The sequence below is a fragment of the Leptopilina heterotoma genome, unplaced genomic scaffold (genome assembly GCF_015476425.1).
Source record: "Leptopilina heterotoma isolate Lh14 unplaced genomic scaffold, ASM1547642v1 Lhet_61, whole genome shotgun sequence".
Classification (NCBI taxonomy): Eukaryota; Metazoa; Arthropoda; class Insecta; order Hymenoptera; family Figitidae; genus Leptopilina; species Leptopilina heterotoma.
Genome location: NW_025111142.1, coordinates 358848 through 370025, shown reverse-complemented (window position 1 = coordinate 370025; position 11178 = coordinate 358848).

The following is an 11178-nucleotide window of genomic DNA, read 5'->3' as shown; positions in this document are numbered from 1 at the left end:
GTATAAATTTTAATACAATTTGAATAAATTAAAAAAATATTTATTATTAATATTACAATATAATTAATATTCATAATATTAAATAAAACTAAATATAAAACTTATTTTTTACATAACTGAATTTATTATTAATATTACAATATAATTAATATTCATAATATTAAATAAAACTAAATATAAAACTTATTTTTTACATAACTGAATAATATAAATTATTTTTCTTCTTGATTAAAACAATAATTTTCATTTAATATATAAAATAATTAAAGAATAGTAACAGAGTAGAACCTAGGAAAAAATTCATAAATAAATTTCTTTTTTATTGCAGAAAATTTTTATTAAAATTTAATATAAAATAAATAAAATTTTTACTAAAAGTTAGTTAACATTTTTAGTAAAACTTAATTATTAGCTTTATGCTTTTTCACTATTTTTATATAGAATTTATTTAAACTTTATGTTTAAAATTAATTTTTGCAGTACAAAGTTGCTGTGAAAACAAACGATAAAGATATAATATTTTAATGAAAAAATATAATTGTGGGATTAGAAAAAATTATAATAAAAGTATTAAGAAAAAATTTTAACGAATTTCTTAAAGATAGAAAATATTATTATTATTATCAAATAAAATTTTTTATTACTATTTTCATTATTTTTTAATATTAAAATTATTTATAAAATATAGTTTCTTAAAAATTTTATTTAAACATAGTCAAATTTATCTAACTACGTTTGTTAATAAATTTATTACTTAGTTTCTTTTGACATAACCTATCAAAATAGAGTTATATTTCCCGACTAAAAGTCTCACTTTTGAATCAATACGAAAATAGTGGGAAGAATTTCGGACACTTGCTTCAGGAATAAAAATGGAGTCCGGTATAAAGAAAAGAAAAAATTGAATTTCTTGATTAAAAATAAATTTTTTTTATCAAATTTTCTAGTATGAAAAATTTTTATATAGTAACATAGTTGTAAATGCTAATTTTCAATATATTAATTCTAATAATGTCACAGAATTATAAATACATTGCGCAGTCGTAGAAATAAAAAAAAAATAACTACTGCGCAGAAATGGAAAAAAAAGATAATTGGCTTTTAGAAAAACTTTGGGTACTTTGAAAATTTTTTCCTGAATTTTTTATATTCCGAATTTTTTTGTAAAGTTTTGTACTTTTGTACTTTGGTAGTTTCGTCTTATGAATTTTATTTTAAAGTGGTTTTTTTATATAAAAATTATTTCATTTTAAAAAATTTTTTAAAAGTAGTTTGAGGTTATTATTTATTTAAACTCGTTTTGAACCCAAAGGTTTATACAAGCGGAGTCTCATAACAGAGAGTCTAAGAATATTTACAACGAGTACAGAGTTAATGACAATTACAAAGTTCTACTGAAACGCTCTCTCAAAATTTTAACTATCAATTGTACAAATCTTTTTATTATATTAACGTTTTCTGAAGACTAGTTTGAGGTTATGTTATCTACCCCTGTAATGACTAATTTGATTTTAAAAACGTTTTCGCTTCTATTTTTTTTTATTTAAATATAATTTCTTGTAAATTTTCATTCTTTGGATCAAAAAGTATATATTTAATGTATATACTATTTTTTCATAACTCGCGAGGGGTTGTCTTTGTTGTGAAAAAGATGTTTTCTATTTTCCTTGTTGTGGCATTTCACTTTCGCCATTGCGGCCTATACGTTCTTTTATAGTACTTGGGAAGTTGACGAGACTCGAATACGACGACGACGATTCCCCCCTTGCCCCGAATCCCGCTTTGCGATTCCCGTTGCAAATAAAATGGTGGGAATGCAATCAATGTATACGCGCGACACACTCCACGCATGTAAACCGTTCCCATATATACACAGTGCGAGTAAGCTCAGTATTTAATACAAAAATACATTTGGTTTTGTTTTGAAATTTATTTACATTTTTTTTGAATTAACAAATTGAAATTGTTACTTGTGTTTATTTCTTGTAAATTTATATACATTAGACGAGAGTTATATTTTTGGCACAACATTTTTTGCGGAACGAGCAAAATGGTGACTTCTGTCAGAGGTGATGTTTTGATCGCAGAGAGGTTAGGACAGTGATGTGTTTTTTTCCCCGTTTATTTATGTTTATTGTTTTTCTTTCATTGAACAATAATATTGTGTCAAACTCGGTCATGTATAACATAACCTCACTTGTGTTTTGTTTTTGATTCTTTTTCTTTATTTTATTAACGATTTTTCGCAAACTTTCTTATATATAAACGGAGATTAATTCTAATATAAATAGTAATGATGATATATAATTAAAATAATAAATAATTCCTGTACTATCTTGTTTCAAACTTTCAAATTTTAATTATATTTTATTTATTAATTTCCAAATGCGGTAAGATATATTTTTTCTATATTATACTTTGAAGTACATATTGTTATCTGTTGTTATACATTTAACTGACATATTTTTTATTGTAGTTCCTGATGAGCTGTGTCAGTCAGCAAAAATGCATTAGAGAAAATTTTTTCAAAAAAATTATTTCTTAATAATTAAAGAAACCAACGCCTTACTTTTACGGATCAAAGGCCACAAAATTTACAAAAAGTCAATATATAAAAATTAAGGTCCTAAAAATAGAAAAATAATTATAATAATATAATAATAACAACAAAACTAATGATAATAATAATAATTCATACTTTTTTTATTTTTGGTTTTTATTCATATAATTTTTTAGGTAAAGTATACACGTAGACATTTTCAAATATCCGAATTGTGAACATTCAAAAATAAAACTTGACATAATTTATAGTCTATAATAAAATCTAAAAATATGATAAATCATGATAAGTGAATTTCAAAACAAGCAGAAAAGCGGGAGAGAAACCAAAAAACATGAAAATTGAAAAATACGCAAGTTGAAGAAAGTTAGAAAGCTGTAAACAGAGGAGAAGAAAGATAAATTGCAGTAGAACGCGCAGTAATTGCTATATATACATATATAGAGAAATGGATCCTCAAGTTATATTTACAGTATAGGTTAGTTATTGAAAATAAAAATAATATAATTATTAATTAAATAGCTATTTATTATAGGATACATTCCTCTCTTTTCGAAATTAGTTAATATAATTTTTTGCTATTTTTTTGTATTTTGTATTTTGAGGTTATGTTATGAATTTACGAAAAATCTGTAGATTAACGTTTGCTATCTACAACATAAAAACCAAATCGTCTATAAATTTTACTCATTTCTAACTAGGGTTGGAAAAGGGGCGCATGATCATTCCCCAAAATTCAATTTCATAATTTTCAAAAAATCGTTCTGTGACTTGCATTATAGGTTAAAAAGTAGTTCCTATAAATTAAAATTTCTCAAATATGACATTTTGAAAATATTTAAAGGTTGTGTCATATGGGAATTCGGTTAAAAATACTTATATCATGTAAAAATTCGAGTAAATAAAAATTATGTTAAACAAAATTTCTATAAATTTATATTTCTGAAAAATGACATTTCGAAGATTTGAAGCTTATGTCACATGAGGTTTCGAGTAAATGCGTTTTATGTCACTTGATAATTCGAGTAAATAAAAATTATGACAAATAAAATTTCGATAAATGGAAATTTCTGAAATATGACATTTCGAAGATTTAAAGGTTATGTCACATAAGAATTCTTGTAAATGTGTATTATATCATTTAAATATTCGTATGAATAAAAATTCTGGCAAATATATAATTTAGAAAAATGAAATTTATGTACAACAGGTACAACATAATATTTCGAAGGTTTGGAAATTATGTCAAATGGCAATTCGGAGGATTAATAATTATGAAAAATAGTAATTCGGATTAACAAAATTTATGTCAAAGAATTTTTTGAAGTATTAAAAATTATGTCAAAGGATAATTCTAATATTGAAATATTATAGGATATTTCGGTCATATTTTAAAATTTGACCGAATAGTAAAATTGACATCGGTTTTGATTTTAACAAAATTTATTTATTATTCAAAAAAAAGAAACATATTTTTCATAGTAAAACGAAGTACCTTTAGTGAATATATATATGCGGCCTTAATGCATTCTGAACTTCTTTCTGGAAATTATCTCCTTTCTCCTCTCTTTACTTTTTTCCTCTCTCCGCAACCCCCCACCCCCCTTTATCTCCTGTGCCCCCCTTTCTCATCTCCAATGATCTTCTTGGTTTTATGTTGCAATTGCGCATGTTGAAAATTAAAAAATTGCACTTCTTGCAAACAAAACGTGTACATTTTTTAAATTGTTCGTAATTGCATTCTATGGCTCAAGGGGGTATGGGGTGAGGAGGGGGGGAACTAATGCTAATGAGACTGTGGTAGTAGCATCCAGACCCACAGATTACTAAAGCTCGTTTTGTATATACATATATATACCCTCCCCATGTGTATACAAAATTTACGTCCATTTTATACTCGCAAAATAAAAATTTGAATGTGAAAATTATCATTTTAAATTTATACAAAACATGTAATATTGCTGAAGGTTCATTTTTTTTAAATTTATCATTTTTTTTCTATTCTTTATTTTATATTATTTTTATAATTTTTTAAAATTATTTTTTATCATTATTTTATCATTTGTTATTATTTATTGTTATATATACGTATTTAAAATGTGGCTTTAGTTCTATTAAAAATATTATTTATAAAAATACTAGTAAAAGGCTATTATATTGAAAAGTACTAGAAAATATATTATTAATAAATGCTAGTAAATATTACTGTTAAAAAATGCTTTGAAAAAATTTAGTAGTAAAATGTAATTTTAAAAATACTAGTAAAATACTATGCAGAAAATACTAGTAAAATTAATCTTTAAAAAATGCTGTTAGAAAAGTACTATGAAGAAATTACTATTAAAAATACTATTAAGAAAATACTAGTAATAATAATTTTGAAAATACTACTAAGAAAATACTAGTAAAAGTTTAAAAAAAAACTATTAAGAAAATACTAGTAAAAATACTATTTGAAAAACTATTAAGAAAATACTAGTAAAAATTCTTTAAAAGTAGCTATTCAGAAAATACTAGTAAAAATACTTTAAAAAATACTATTATGATTATACTAGTAAAAATACCGTTAAGAAAATACTACTAAAAGTCAAAAAAATATTAAAATAAAATATTATTTTCTTTTAGTATTTTTTTCTTAAAAAATAAAAACCAATATATGATGAAAATTGTTATAAATATCAAATCTAAATTAACTTCGTTTTTTATGCGTGTTTCAGAAATATAATTAACCAAAATATGCAAAAATTGTCTTTCTTTGGTCCCAATTAGTGCGACTGGCGGCAAAAAAAACAGACTGTTGGCGAGACAAAAGTTTATTATCCTGCCCTCATTTCGACCATACAAGCCAGGTGCGATTTTTATGTCAACCGCACGTTTTATTCATTTTTTTCACAAATTTTTGTTTTTCCAGCGAGAAAATAAAAAATAATTTTAAAAAATGAAAAAAAAATTCACTTTATTATTTGATTATTATTGAAATAAATTTTTTTAAATGTAAATTATCGGAGGGAAAATTTTGGTAATTAATTTATATATGTTCGATACGAAAACAATCTTAAATTAACTTATTACAATCAATCAATTTTTTTTCCCCACTGAATTCGAGAAGTTGGAAATAATTTTCATTTCAACATTTTTTTTTGAGTATTTAAAAAATTCTTTTAATCAAGTTTATCATTAGTCAAAAAAAAAACGAGGCAAATTTACCGAAGCCACAACCGGTTTCTCCACCAAGGTTTTTATCTCGACTTATAATACTTACTTTCTATATTTAAGAAAATTAATTAAAGACGAGCGAAAAGATGATGGCAATTTATGATGAGTAAAATACATTTTTTTCGGTTATTTATTTGACATTATATTCAAAAAGGAGTGTGTGGAGTAAATCGTAAACATTCAAATTTATTCTTCCTAATTATTTTATTATGAATTTTATTTGTCTTTTACTTTGTATTCTCATTTGAACTTTTTAAATTTTCTTCTTTTGACTACACTTTTTTTTGTTAAGAAAAAAAAAAAATTTTTTTTTTAAATTACGTTCAAAATAAATTTTTGGCCATATTTGATTAGTCACTTTGAATTTTTGAAAATGTTATATTGGATTGACGACCCAAAAAACTTCCTAGTGTTTTTTTAGAATTTATCATTTGATCCGCCATATTGGATCCGCCATTTTGAATTTTTAAAAACTGACTTCAGATTCGTAATCAGCGACTTTGAAAATTCCTGAGTTACAACTCTTAAGCAAATTTGCTTGATTTTTAATTTTATCGACTGCCATATTGGATCCGCCATTTTGAATTTTTAAAAACTGACTTCAGATTCGTAATCAGTGACTTTGAAAACCCCCGAGTGACAAATTTTAAGCAAATTTGATTGATTCTTAATTTCATCGACAGCCATATTGGATCCGCCATTTTGAATTTTTAAAATCCAGGTTTATATTCTTATTCAGTTTCTTTACAACTCATTAATGAATTGGAGTCATTCAAATTAATAATAAATTTTAATTTACTCTTAAAATTTACCATAATTTTGCCATTTTAGTTTGTTTAGAGTCCAAAAATAATTATTTTAAAAAAATCTTATTATTCACCTGTCATTTTGTTCGTAATAAACTTTTAAAAAAGTATACGTTAAAAAATTGAAGCAAAAGCGATTAGTCTTGTTTATTTGACAGAAAGAACAATTTTTCTAGTTAGTTTCCCATCTATCAACTCATTAGTCACGGGTCGGCAAATCCAAACAGATGGGAGAACATTTTTTTCCATTAAAAAAAATAAATATTTCGTTATAATCAAAACGACAAAAAAAGTTTATGCAAATATTTTTCTAAACTTTCGTTTTTGTTTAGCAACGAGACTATATTGTAGATTTACCATTTCGAAAAATGGATGAACTAAAATTTCAGTGAAATAGAAAAGGACGAATTATATTTTTTTTCTTTTCTATCTCATGGAAATTTTATATTTTTCCACTGTAAATTGCCTTAAATATTAAACTTTGTGACAAGTAAATTGTGGAATCGGCATTAACGGCTAATTTCGAGGTTATGTTACACTTTTCTTTGATAATGAATAATTACTAAAAAAAAATACCTCTCTACTTATTTTTTAAAGTATATTTTTGTACATGATGTCAAGAGAGAAAATTGATTATTCCAGGAATAGTAAATAATTCCTAAAAACAATATTAAAAAAAATAAATAGAAAATAATTTATATTTTGTCGAGATAACAATCTACAGAGAACCAATATATCTGGTTATAGTTTCGTAATAATGACCGTACTAGAATGCGTGCTATAAGCCATTCCATTCTATATCTAATCCAGGCGATCGAGGTCAATTTCTGACATTTCAGTAAAATCTTGAACATTGTTATCCTTTTTTTTTTACCAAAACTTTTCAACCGATTTACACGATTTTACTGTAATTATTATTCTTATCTTCAGTTTCTTTATCATTAAAACTAATTAAAATTTTTTCAATTTAAAATTTGTTCAATAACTAAAATTTTTAAAATGAAATTTAATTTTTTAGAATTAGATTAATTTAAATTATTTTTAAATAAAGTATTTTTAAATAATTAAAAATAAAAAAATTTACATTTTTTAAGGGGGTTGTCAATATATTAAGTATAACGCTCAGTGGGGTGAGGGAGGGGTCAAAATTTTCAAAAATTAGCGTCACGTAACATATGGACGACCCTTAAGTATAAAGTTAATTTAAATTAATTTTTTTATTAATATTTAAATATATCTATTTCACTACTGTTTAGTACTGACAAATTAGGATGAATTTCTTTTTTAATATTAATATTTATTACCTGTATGTCATTAAAAATATTGCAAATTGAATATTTCTGTTCAGTTGGGAACGTCAAGACCTGTACTGTACCGTAAACTCTACAGGAATCAAAATGGATCAGGTATTTAAAAAATATATATTATTTTTCTTTTATTTCTCTAAATAACTATTCTTGCTTGCTTTTCTCTTTTTTTTAATAATATTTTTACCTTAAGAATTGATATTTTTTTTTCACCAAAAAGATGGATTCAAAAGAAAAGAGATGTTCATCTTTTCTTTTGAATCTATCTTTTTGGTTTAAATTTTAATTTTCGCGCCATTTCTCTGATTGGCCAATGGCAAGGTGGTTGGTTTTAGAGTTTGCGCATTAAGGCCTTAAAGGTGAGTTCAGAATGGATATTCTATAGGTTTATATTAAAACGTTAGAGAATACAGACTTTTTCATTTAAGACCGGAAGTTGGAGCTACGCCATGACGGATGGCATGATTTCAAAAGTTTCGAGCAACTTTGTGTCAGAATGTATAAATATTGTGCTAATAACAGTTCAAATAAAAAAAAAACTCGATGAAAATGACGTTCCAGGTACTTCTACAAAAGCAACCTTCTTTTCATGTCCACGAACAAAAATTCCATTTTCAAAATCAAAATTCTGAACTCACCTTAAAATAATTCTTATTAATTTTAGTAAAACTCTTAACCAAAATGCATGAAACAATTTTCCTTTCTCCTTTTTCTAAAAAAAAACATAGCATAAAAAGGTCGAAATGAAAAAAGTCGAACTCGAAAAGTATCGAAATAAAAAATAAGCATAAAGAATAAAAAAGAACATAGAGAGCACACCTCACACTCTAAATGGAAACGAAATAGATGGAGCTGTCTTGGGTTTATCTCATGAAAAAATTATAAACCTGTGTTTCAATGAATTAGGTGCATTTTAATTTACAACATATAAAAGTATAAATAAACAATTAACTTTTTAATAAGAAAAGATTAATATAATGTAACAAAAATATAAATAAATTGATTTATAATTACTACTATTTCATTTTACATAATAGAAAAAAAATTTTCTAATGGAAAAAAGAAGGATATCAAATAATAAAAAAAAACAAGAAATAAAAAAGTAGTAATTAAAAAATTAAAAATATAAAATAGAATGAAGAATGAAGCGGTCGACGAGGCGCTTGTACGATTAAAATTTTCAAATATGTCTAAATTTCAAAATGTTTAAAATGAAAAAGAACGAAAATGTTCTTTTTTATTATTTAATAATAATATAAATTTGTAAAAAATTTTGTATAAAATGCATTTCTTTTTATGAAACTTATTTGAAAAACACATAACTTCAAAAAAAAAAAAAAAAACTCAGAAACAACCGAAACATCAAAAATTAAACTGAAAATAATTATTTTTAATTATAAAATTATATTTTAAATAATTTTTTAAAAATTTCTAATCCAATTTAATTTTCAAGGAAAGGTTCATATAAATTTAAAGAAATAAGTTAAAAGTAAAAAGAAAACTAACAAAAAAAAGTAGGGAAAAGAAAAATATTTTTCAAATCTTAATTAAAAAATTCCTCCTCGCATTTGTTTTAATTTTTTTTTTCTTAACGATTCAAAAAATCGAACATGTGTGAAATTTTTTTTTTCGGGTGTTATTAAGGTCATCCGGTGCCGGGAATGAGAAATTTACTGTGTCACGGTTCATGATTTTAGAAAGAATAATAATAATAAAAAAAAAATAAAAAAAAAGAGGGATGTTTCGGTTGGCCAGAAGGGTTCGGTTATATATAATATACGTGGAAAAATAAAAGGGATTCGAAAAAAGGGGTTTGTTTGTGTTTTTCAAATGTGTATCCAGTGCTGCTGCTGGCGAGTATTAGGAAGAGAAGCCTATGGGCGCGCAATCGGTTCGTTTCTCTCTTTTCTGCTTTGATCGTTAAAATTCGTGTAGAATCGTTAAACCTCGTGTGCGATGCAAAAGCAACGCAGGCTGCTCCTCGTGACTCCGGAGAATAAATTCCCCCACTTCTTCTTCTTTTCCCCTTATAGCCCACCACTCTCCCCTCCCCCCACTCATCGTCTTACTCCGTCTCACTATTCCCCACAACCCCCCCACCCCTTTTGCGCAACAAATTAATTTTTTTTTTCCCTACAATTCGATTATGCTTGGACTCTCCGTTTTGAATTTCCAATTTTAAAATTATTAATCGTTCATTCCTGATATTACGCCTCTTTGTTTTAGAAGTATTCTATAACTAAATTATTGTTAAATTACGAAAAATATATTTTCATAATTCATTGATTATTAAATTTGTTTTATTTTTTTATACAAAAATTTTTATTAATTGACAAAATAAAAAATATTTATCACTCGAAAGTGTATTATTTGGCGGAAATTAAAACAATTTTTCGGAAAAATTAATTATCGCGTAAAAAATTAGATTTTTCAATAATTAACTTGATAAAATTATTTATAAACAAAATTTTCTCTCTTATAAAGAAAATTTTGTTTTTATTTGACGGGACAATCCTTTTTATTTTAATGTTTTATTTGTAAAATAGAAAAAATACTAAAATATTTATTTATTTAGTATATAGTATATGTATAATATTATTAAACTTATATTATATTTTAACAATATTACTAGGAATATAGGGAAAAGAGTAAAATATTGTTTAAAAATGAAAAAAGGATTTTTTTTTGGTATTTTTTCCAATTTTTTCTCATTATTTTTTTTTATTATTTTTTTTTTTTTTTAATAAATTTTTCAAATCTATTCGCTCGTTAGGATATTGCCTGCGATGGCTGGCCCTGGGAATGCGCGCACCAGCTTTGCCTCTCTCTCGCGTCTTATTGACCCGAACCCGGTTCTCATCTCCTCTCTCTTCGATTTGCCGCGTTACTCTCTAGCTCGACCGTGTCAGGAGCGAAAAATTCCATACCGCGCCCCTCTTTCCCCTCTCGATATACTCGTTTTAAAAAAACAAAAATTATAAAAATTCGTTTTATTAAAAAATTATTATTTTTATTTTATATTTTAAAAAATGCAAAAAATTTAATTTTTATCTCAGGTAAAAATTTTTTTTTTTTGATTATTAGTAAAAATCGTTGAGAACAATAACTGAATAATTATTTTCTTCCAGAGGGAAATTTTTAAAATATTTTTTAAAATGTTAATTTAAATAAAATTTAAAAAAATTTTTAAAAATGCAAAAAATTTAATTTTTATCTCAGGTAAAATTTTTTTTTTTATTATTAGTAAAAATCGTTGAGAACAATAACTGAATAATTATTTTCATAAAGG